Raw genomic sequence first — 9,484 nt, 5'->3', positions numbered from 1 at the left:
GGAAGAGAGGTCTATTACCCCAAATCAGGGAGGACCTAGATGTTCTCACTGAGGAGTAGGGGCCAACTGTAGCCATCAGCTGGGTGGGGACCGGGCAGCTGAGCAGAACAAAGGAAGGACTGTTTGTGAGTACCTGTGAGACACCCCTCAGGGTCCACAGAAAGTCTTGGAGAGGGGTGCCCTCCTGTACTGGGAGCGCTGCAGAGATCAGAGCCTGTGAAATCTGGATCGTTGCTATTAGTGTGACTCATTAGTATCCACAGACTCCCAGCTGTGGGGATATATGGTTTATAAGAGCAACACCCATAAGAGTGGGGAGTGGGGTGGTCCATGAATACAGGTGTGATGGGTTCTGTACTACCAGGCAGCCTGTGAAAAGGAGGTAGGGTCATATTTGTGCTTGGGGTATAGGCAGGTGATAAGTGAATAGATAAATAGTTCTCTTGAAAAGATCTCTCAGGTAGGGCCTTGAGTTTCAGGGTCACAAATATGATCCAAGTTGCAAGATCTCAGAGTATGGAATTCTGAGACTCTTGGACTTAGAAACAAAAACACATAAACAGGAAGATCTGGAAGCAGTGGAAGAACCTGGAAAAGCCCATCTGTCCAGAGGCTGTCAACAGTGGGCACAGCAAAGGGCACATTCACATTGGCAGGTGCACAGCATGGACTAAGCCCAGGGAGTTTCCGGAGGTGTGGGGTGCCTAGGTATCCAGTCATGTTCACAGGCAACCACATACAGACACATTTCGAGGGCAGGTGGGGCTCAGTCTCCAGGATTTCCAACTTACCTGACACTATCCCCCAATTCCCAAGCAGGTGTTTGAGCCAGACCCCCATGCAAGCAGGGACAGGACCCCCCCGGTGCCTTCACTAGTTTTGGGAGGCCACCAGCAGTGCTGGGTGCAGTCCACATATCTGCTGAGTCTTTCATCTTCATATTGTGTCTCGGTACTTTTAATTAAAGGATCCCAGAAAGCCGACTCCTAAAGGAGGCTGGTGTTGAGCCAGGCCCTTATATAACACACCTACTTGCTATAAACAAGAGCACCAGAGAAAGGTTTCCAACTGGATTGAAGGTGTTCCCCCTGTTGTCTGCAGTTTGGACAACTTCAAGGCTGTAAAGATGAGACTACCCCACATGTATTATTGTCCTTACATGTTCTCTCCCTTTTTGTTCTCTCCCTTCTAACTCAACCTTCAACTCCCTATCGTGGAAGGCAATATAGTTGTTGTGTGTGTGCATGTGTGTGTGTGCCTGCGTGCATGCATGTATGTGTGAATGTGTGCGTGTGCGTGTGTGTTTCTCAGCATAATCCGCTTTAGCAGGCTGCTAGATCTGACCAGTAGCAGCAGCTGTGGCAGCTGCAGCAGTGGCTGATTGCTCTGGAAGGGCATGGATAAGCCTGTTTGATGGAACCAAGAAGGAAGGCATTTAAAACCTTCATGTCTTTCTACTGCTCTTTGCAAGCCCTCATTAGCTTCACTAGAGGGAAAACTTGTCTTGTAGGGTTCAGTCGCTGTCTTCCTCTGGGCACACAGCACAATCAGGAGGGATTTCCATTCAAAATAAAGGAGGTGGAGTTGGAGTTTTAAAAAGAGAGAAAGAGAGAAGAGCATACTCTCTCTCATCTGCTGAAACTCACTGAGCCAGGTGACCTCCTGAAAAGGTAGGAAGACATTGGTTTTGTCTCCTGCTCCCTCTTGGCCCTCTGACTCTGAGACCCACAGGCGGTCAGCAAACGGGGTTTCTGGTCCTGTATGAGTGCGCTTTGTTTTCCGAGGGAGTCTGAATACTACCCATCCAACCTTCTATATCGTCTTTTTCCCTGACGTGGAAAGATTACAGTTCCCAGATAGATGGCTGGAAATTGCTTCAGGGAGAGGGTAGAGTGGTGACTGGTGGGAATAAAGGATTCTGGATGGGAAGCCCCAGAGGAAGCCACTGACCGCAGTGCATGCTGGGGGTTGTAGTTCTCGTGTACTCCACGGGTCAGCAAGTCAGAGAAGCAGGCAGAGGAACCAGCTCAGTAAAACCCGAGCTATGTGAGATGAATGCTTGCTGGATCCCGGGATTTAGGCTAAAGTGGGCCAGCCGAGCCTGCCTGCTGAAGACATAAGAAAGGTATTCAGTCTCCTTATCCACGTTTATATTTTGCTACTTGATCTGTTAAGAAATGAGTTAAATGTTTTAAAGTTTCCCATTGCTTTTTTTTCCCTGTCAATCCCTTACACTTTGAACAAGTTTTCCTTTATATATGACCTGGCTACATTATTCAGGGCTTAATATGTATGATGGAAGATCATACCCTTTGCCAACAAAATATTACCTTCTCTGACCCACGAATTCTTCCAGTCTTGAATTTTAATTGGACTGACAATCATTTCGTGATATTTTTCTTTTTGCTGTGTTTTCTGGGTCAGTCTTTTAATTTTTATGAGTTAGTATGCCTCTTGAAGACAGCATAAAGTTGAATTTTCTAGGAAAACATAAATTAACTCAATAAGTAGATTCCCTGATAAATCAGTAAGTATAGAAGATACTAAATAAGTTGTCAAAGGCTGCATTCAATAAAGTCAGGCGGCTCAGATGGGTGTGTAGTTTGTTTATGGGTGAGTTTTTTCAAACCTTCAACAAAAAGTTAATTCCCATTCTAAACAAATTATTGCAGAACACAGCAATATATGTAAATCTTTCCAAATCTACTTATAAATTCCAAATTAACTTATAAACTTGTAATCTTGTTAACAAGTCTGATGAACCTAGGACAAAGGAGGCAACTGACACCAATATAGCTTACAAGTATGGAGAAAAAGCTTTAAAATGTTTTAGCAAATCAAATCCAGCAATATATTAGAAGAAGACTATATCATACCAAGGATATTTGATTACTAAAATGCAAGGATGGATCAATGTGAGAAAACTAATAATACAAAGTATCACACAGAAAGGTTTGAGAAAGGAAAAATGATTATCGCAATAAATACTAAAAAGGCATGTGGTAAAATTCAACATTCATTCCCAATAAGACCTATTAATTAACAAATACCCACCATCATAGTTAACAATGAAATAATAAAGATGTTCTCATTAAAATCAGGAAACAGTTGAGGATGTTAATTACCACAAATGTTGGTAAACATTTTCCTAGAAATTCCCATTATAAGACATACAGAAAAACAGTAAAAATATCAAAAAGGATAAAATTATTACTTGTAAGTTATATGATTAGTCTGTCCAAAGAAACTTGAGTAACCTAATCACTTTATATGCATCCTATGAAGCAAGTATTGTATCACCCCCATTGTACAAATGAGGACACCAAGGCCCAATGTCACACACCTAGTAATAGGACTGGCGTTTGAATCCAGGTAATCTGACTCCAAAACCCTTTCTCCTAACCACCTGTGTTACACTGTCTTTCCTTGTTTCACTCTATAAAGTTTAGCTATCATTATTATAGCAATATAAGAAATACTTTTCCTACACACCACTAATAACCAACTAACAACACATTTAAAAGAGTATTTAAATTTAAAATAACAAAACAATATAAAATTCATACAAATAAACCTAACAAGAAAAGTGCACTCAAAGAAAAGTTAAAAATTTAATGAGGGGCAGAAAAGAATATTTGAACAAATAAAAAGATGTATAATTTCCTGGATAGGAGGACAAATAATGGGAAGGTGTAAACTTTTTGGAGATAATTTACACATTTAATGCAATTCCAATTCAAAATCTGAAGAGATTTTATTTGTTTGGAATTCAGTGAAATGATACATATATTTTATTTGCAAGAAAAAATGAGAACAACCAAAATTGTTTGGAAAAGCAGAATAAGGAAAAATGACTCACGTTGAAAAAAATCAAAATGCTTTATAGAGCTATAATAATTTAAATTGTACAATTCTATACCTAGCCATATCAATGGAATAAAATATAAAGTCCAGAAATAGATACAAATATAGATAGTATACAATAGAGACATTACCTCAAAAAAAGGAAGGGAAGATAAGTCATTTAATAAAAAGTGTTCTAAAAATAAATGCAAAGAAGGTATCACAAAATAAACAAATGATTGATTTGCCTCTGCACATATTTTAAAATACGTCAAAAAATAGCAACAAGTTAAGAAAAAAAGATAAACTGGGAAAATACTTTCACAACATATTCCAAAGATATCCTTAAAATATAAAGAATTGTTAAAATTAACAAGAATAACTAGGAAGAACAAGAAGAAGAAGCAGAAGCAGCAGTAGCAGCAATTAAAAGGTAAAAATTAATGTGGTCAATAAACACAAGGAAAAGTGCTTACTTTACCAGTAATCAAAGACAAGCTGATTAAAATATTTTATATGTAAAATGACAACTATATACATGTATTTTAATCACCGGGTATTTTATCAGCAAGAACCAGTTTAAAAATATGCTGGAAAATTTACTCTCAATAGCAACTAAAGCCATAAATTACCAAGTTACAATACTATAAAAATACATTCTTTGAATTTTCTAACACATGCACAGATTTGATTAAATGAAGATCTATATCATGATTCTGAATGGGAATGTTGAACATTGTAAAGATGTAAATTCTACAAATTATTGCAAGAAATGTATCTTAACATTGTGGACGCATCTTACAAGCATAAGGCCAGCAAAAGAATCCAGTAACTAAAGTTTCCGCTTTTTGCAAGTTGCCGTTTATATAAAGTTTAAGACCAAGCAAAACGAATCTATGGCAATTGGCGCCATGAGATTGTGACCTCTGGAGCAGAATCAATGTCCAAGATAGGGACACAGGGTAGATGCTGGGTGGGGTCACCTTCGTTGCTTCCCTTGGGTGATGGATACCTGGGTGTGCTCAGTAAATCCAATGAGATGTCTGCTTATGATTTGGGCACTTTTCTGTATAAATGTTACATTTCAATAAAAGGTTACTTTAAAAAAAGGAAAAAGCATGAACTTAGGTTCTTATGCCATACTGTATAATTATAAAACTTCTAGCGAAAGGTAAGTGTTAAACATAAACATTAAGTAATAAAATATGAGAGTATGTGCTCTGAGAGAGCAAGCTCTTTTTTAAAACAGTTTGCTCACTGTTTTATTCCCAGCCCGTGGAATAAAACCTGGTTCCAACAGTGCTTAATATTTATTGAGTGGATGAATTAGAAGAAAATGCCAGTGAAAAGTTAACTGGCATTGGGTTGAGAAAGGGCATTCTAAATATAAACATAATGGGAAATAAAACATATATTAAAATACTGGCATACTTAGCTGCCAAACATTTAAAACTTCTGTAAGTAAAATACATAAAGAGCATAAACAAAATTAAGGTAGAAAAACAAACTGGCAAAATATTTTTAATAAATAAGACACTGAAAATTAATATTTTTAACAGGTTAAGCACTTAACGGTTAATAAGGAAAACACTAACATTCCTAGGGAAAATGGGTAAAAGCAAATGGACAATTTGCAAAAAAATACAAATGGCCAAAAAACACATGGAAAGATGTTTGAGATGATTAATAACCAAAGAAATGCAAATTAAAACAGCAAAATACCAAAGTTTTTGGTTTGCCTATCACATTTTTCCTTCACTTACTCAACAAATATATTTTTGAGTGGCTATTACATCAGGCATGCCTGGGGATTCCATAGAAAAAGAAATCCGCTAGGCCCCCACCCCTCAGGGAGCTTACATTCTGGAGAGGAACATAATAGACAATAAACAAATTATTGGGCACATATTTAGTGTGTCAAGTGGTGATAATTACTATGGGGTTGGAAGGGGGAGTGTAAGTTCATGGATTGTAACAAATATACCACTCTGGAGTGTGGGATGTTGACAGTGGGGGAGGCTGTGTGTGGGGGGGGGCATATGGGAATTCTATACTTTCCCCTCAGTTTTACCATAAACCTAAAACTGTTCTAAAAACAGTCTATTAAGGAAAGAAGCAAGAAAGAAATAGGAAGTGAGCGAGAGAGAGAGAAAAGAAAAAGAAAGAGAGAGGAAGGAAGGAAGGACGGAAGGAGAAAGAAAGAGAAGAAAGGAAAAAGGAAAGGAAGGAAGAAGAGAGGGAAGGAAGGAGAAAAAAAGAAGGAAAGATAGGAAGAAGGAAAGAGAAAGACAAAAGAGAGAAAAAGAAAGTGAAAGAGGGAGGGAAGGAAGAGAAGAAAAAGGAAAGACAGAAAGAAGGAAAGAAAGAAAGGAAAGAGAAAAAAAAGAAAGGAAACAGGCAAGCAGAGTAAGAGATAGGGACGTGGGGCTGGCGGGTGGGAGATGGGGATGCGGGGCTGGCGGTTGGGAGACAGGTATGCGGGGCTGGCGGGTGGGAGATGGGGACATGGGGCTGGCGGTTGGGAGACAGGGATGCGGGGCTGGCGGTGATGGTTGCTACTTTTTATGGAGGGTTTTTGAAGGCGTCTCTCATAAGATGGCATTTGAGCAGAGACCTGAGGAAGTGAAAGATGGAGGGCTGAAGCTTCCAGGTAGAGGAACAAGCAAAGACCCCGAGCAGGATCAGGTTTGATGTCTTCAAGTAATATCCAGGATGGGATGAGGCTGCAGGGGAGTGAGCAAGGTGTAGACAGGTAGAAGGTGAGGTTGGAGGAGTGGATGGACGGGGAGGAATCATCCCACAGGGCCTTGTACGCACTGCAAAAACTTTAGTCTTCTGCTCTAAGAAATTAAGTCCGTTAATTAAAAACCAATGAACAGAAACAACTTTGGCTTTTACTCTGAATGAGAATCCACTTAGGGGTTTTGAGCAGAGGTGAGACATGATCTAACTTACATTGCAAGATGGTCTCTCTGGCCGCTGTGTTGGGAACAGACTGTAGGGGCAAGCGTGGGCACTTGGAGGGCAGGGAGGGGGCCACCACTGTAGTCACCCAGGCAGAGAGGTGGTGACAGACGAGGTGTCAATCGTGGAGGTGCTAAGAAGTGATCACTTCATCTGTATATACAAAGGAGAGCCAAATAGATTTATAGAGCATAGCAGGGAAGAATCAAGAGTGACTCCAAGGTTTGGGGCAGGGGCATAGGGTAGAACCAATGGATTGTTGGGGATCATCCTACTGGAGACAAAGAATGGTTGGAGTACTGGGGAGTGAGTTAAAAAGAGAAGAGGTAGTGGCTGGAGAACGGGAGGCTTGACGTTGAGATTATGGAGGAGATGCAACTACTGGGAATGATAACACCAAGGGTGGAACCCTGCGAGTAGGTAGCTGTGTGGGGTGGAGTCAGTGGTGGGGTGGAGAGCAATGGCATTGGAGAAGAGGGCAAGGAACTGGGAGTCCAGAGAGGGAACAAGTGAAGACTCAATGTGGGTATTGATGTCACCAAGAATTATGACATGAGTTGTGTTAGAGACAGGGAACGTGAGCCATACACTGAAATCCTTAATAAGTGAAGAGAGGTGTCACAGGGAGAAGTAGATGATTGAAGCCAGGAGGGGTAGCCCATGTTCTGCAACAGGAGCTTCTAAGTTAGGGGTATTTAGAGAGGGTGGAGGGAGAATGGTTTGGAAGCATCGATGGGGAAGAGGAAGCATACATCCACCACTCCAGATCAAGTAATTCAAGATATGTGGAGAAAAATGAGCTATGATGTTAAAACGCTGCAGGGAACATGGTGTCATCAGGGGAGAACCAAGTTCTAATTAGAGCAAGAAGTTGAGAGGAGTGACCAAGTAGGAGGTTGAGGATATAGGGGATTCAGCTGATGACTGACTAGAAGTCTTCAAAAGTGGGGAGGAGTAGACGGTGCATCCAGGTTGGATGAGTTGTGTGGGAATGTGTCTGGGTGAGGTGAGATAATCTGGGAGTTTGTGGTGAAGGGTGAGATGGGAGTGGTTCTGTGGGTCAATAAGGCAGATTGCAGTGACGGATTGTTGGCCAGAGGTTTGGGGTGCTGGGAAGGGGGAGTTATGAGGGCCTTTCCAGAAGCACTCAGATCTCTGCCATTCCTCCTTGCTCCTGCTCATGGATGTATGGAAGAAACACATGGGGAAACACACGGAGCACTGCCCTGCATCAACCCTGTGGGAGAGGGGTGGATGACGGGGAGGGTCAACCTTACCTGGAGCCTACAGAGCTCTGGGGCTCCTCTTCTCTAGCGGAGGAACCAAGAAACTCGAGCAATGCTGGGAAGGGTTCAGTAAATCCAGCCCTCCCATCCACAACTTGTGGGAGTGTAACTTGGGAGTTTGTTTTTGGAAAAAAAAATTAAAATATTTAATGAGAACCTTAAAATTGTGCTGATCCTTTGTTTTTATAATTTCTCTTCTAGGAAAGTGTGGTAGAGACATAATCAAAGATTCAGACAAAGATATAACTACAGAATGCACATGACGGTTTTGTTAATACACCAAAAGGAAAAAAATTAAATAATGGACTCGCCCAATAAATTGTGACCATCTATAATTTGGAATAACATGAAGATTGTTAAAAACTATGTTTACAAGAATGGCAATAACAGAGAAACACTTGCTATATAATTTTCACAAAAACAAGGTGTAGAAATACTATATATATATAACAAAATTCAAATTTTTAAGAGAAATTAAACTGTATAGAAAACATTGGAAAAGGATACACTTAATAATCTTTTTTTCAGCATGGTAGAATTGTGGGTGATTTTTGTTCCCTTTATATTTTTTAATACTTTGTACTTTTTAATGACAAATGTATATACTACCATTTAATGATAAAAATATATTTTTAAAATACTGGATAAGAATTATTCAAATAAATGCCTTATTTAAAAGTTAAATTGCAGACCAAGTGCAGTGGCTCACGCCTGTAATCCCAACACTCTGAGAGGCCAAGGTAGGAGGACTGTTTGAGGCCAGGAGTTTGAGACCACCTTGGGCAACAGAGCAAGACCCTGTCTTAGCTGGGCATGGTAGTATGAGCCTCCAGTCCTGGCTACTCAGGAGGTTGAGGCAGGGGGATTGATTGAGCCCAGGAGGTCAAGGGTACAGTGAGCTATGATTGTGCCACTTGCACCCCAGCCTGGGCAACAGAGCAAGACCGTCTCTACAAATAAATAAGTAAATAAATAAGATACAATAAAAATTAAATTGCAAATGAAAAGTTACACTCTATCTCATCCTATTGTATACTAGAAATTATAATTTTCCTCCAATTCATTACTTTGATTATTCTACAAAATCAAGACTAAACTGGAATTCAAATCAGAAAGGCTAAGAAGCAAAGAATAACAATGGTGAACTTCAAGATAAATATCCCACATTATTTTCAAGGCAGAGGCCAGTGTTGCCTTCTGCATCTGTTTTGGGAAGAGTGCCCAAAGCCTTCAGAGGAGACAACCTTTTGTGCTGTGTCCCCTACTCCCCCCCGATTCTTACCCCGAATAGCATTCTTTCCAAAAAAGAATAAAGAATACTCAAGGAAAACTATTAAAATGCTTGGCAAAACTACACAGACAGACACAGAGGCCAATTAAGTATAAATATT

At 40.2% G+C, this 9,484-nt stretch overlaps 1 long non-coding RNA gene across 1 annotated transcript; it reads left to right on the top strand.

Moving 5' to 3' along the window:
- The first annotated feature begins 2,003 nt into the window (after positions 1–2,003).
- Positions 2,004–9,002, top strand: LOC134728739 (uncharacterized). The gene is made up of 3 exons (XR_010109514.1): positions 2,004–2,125; positions 6,414–6,528; positions 8,295–9,002. It is a non-coding gene; the product is annotated as an uncharacterized LOC134728739 (long non-coding RNA).
- The last annotated feature ends 482 nt before the right edge of the window (positions 9,003–9,484 follow it).

Source organism: Pan paniscus, chromosome 1 (assembly GCF_029289425.2).
Source record: "Pan paniscus chromosome 1, NHGRI_mPanPan1-v2.0_pri, whole genome shotgun sequence".
Taxonomy (NCBI): domain Eukaryota; kingdom Metazoa; phylum Chordata; class Mammalia; order Primates; family Hominidae; genus Pan; species Pan paniscus.
The sequence above is the reverse complement of the archived record's forward strand: the minus strand, read 5'-3'. Positions and strand labels throughout refer to the sequence as shown.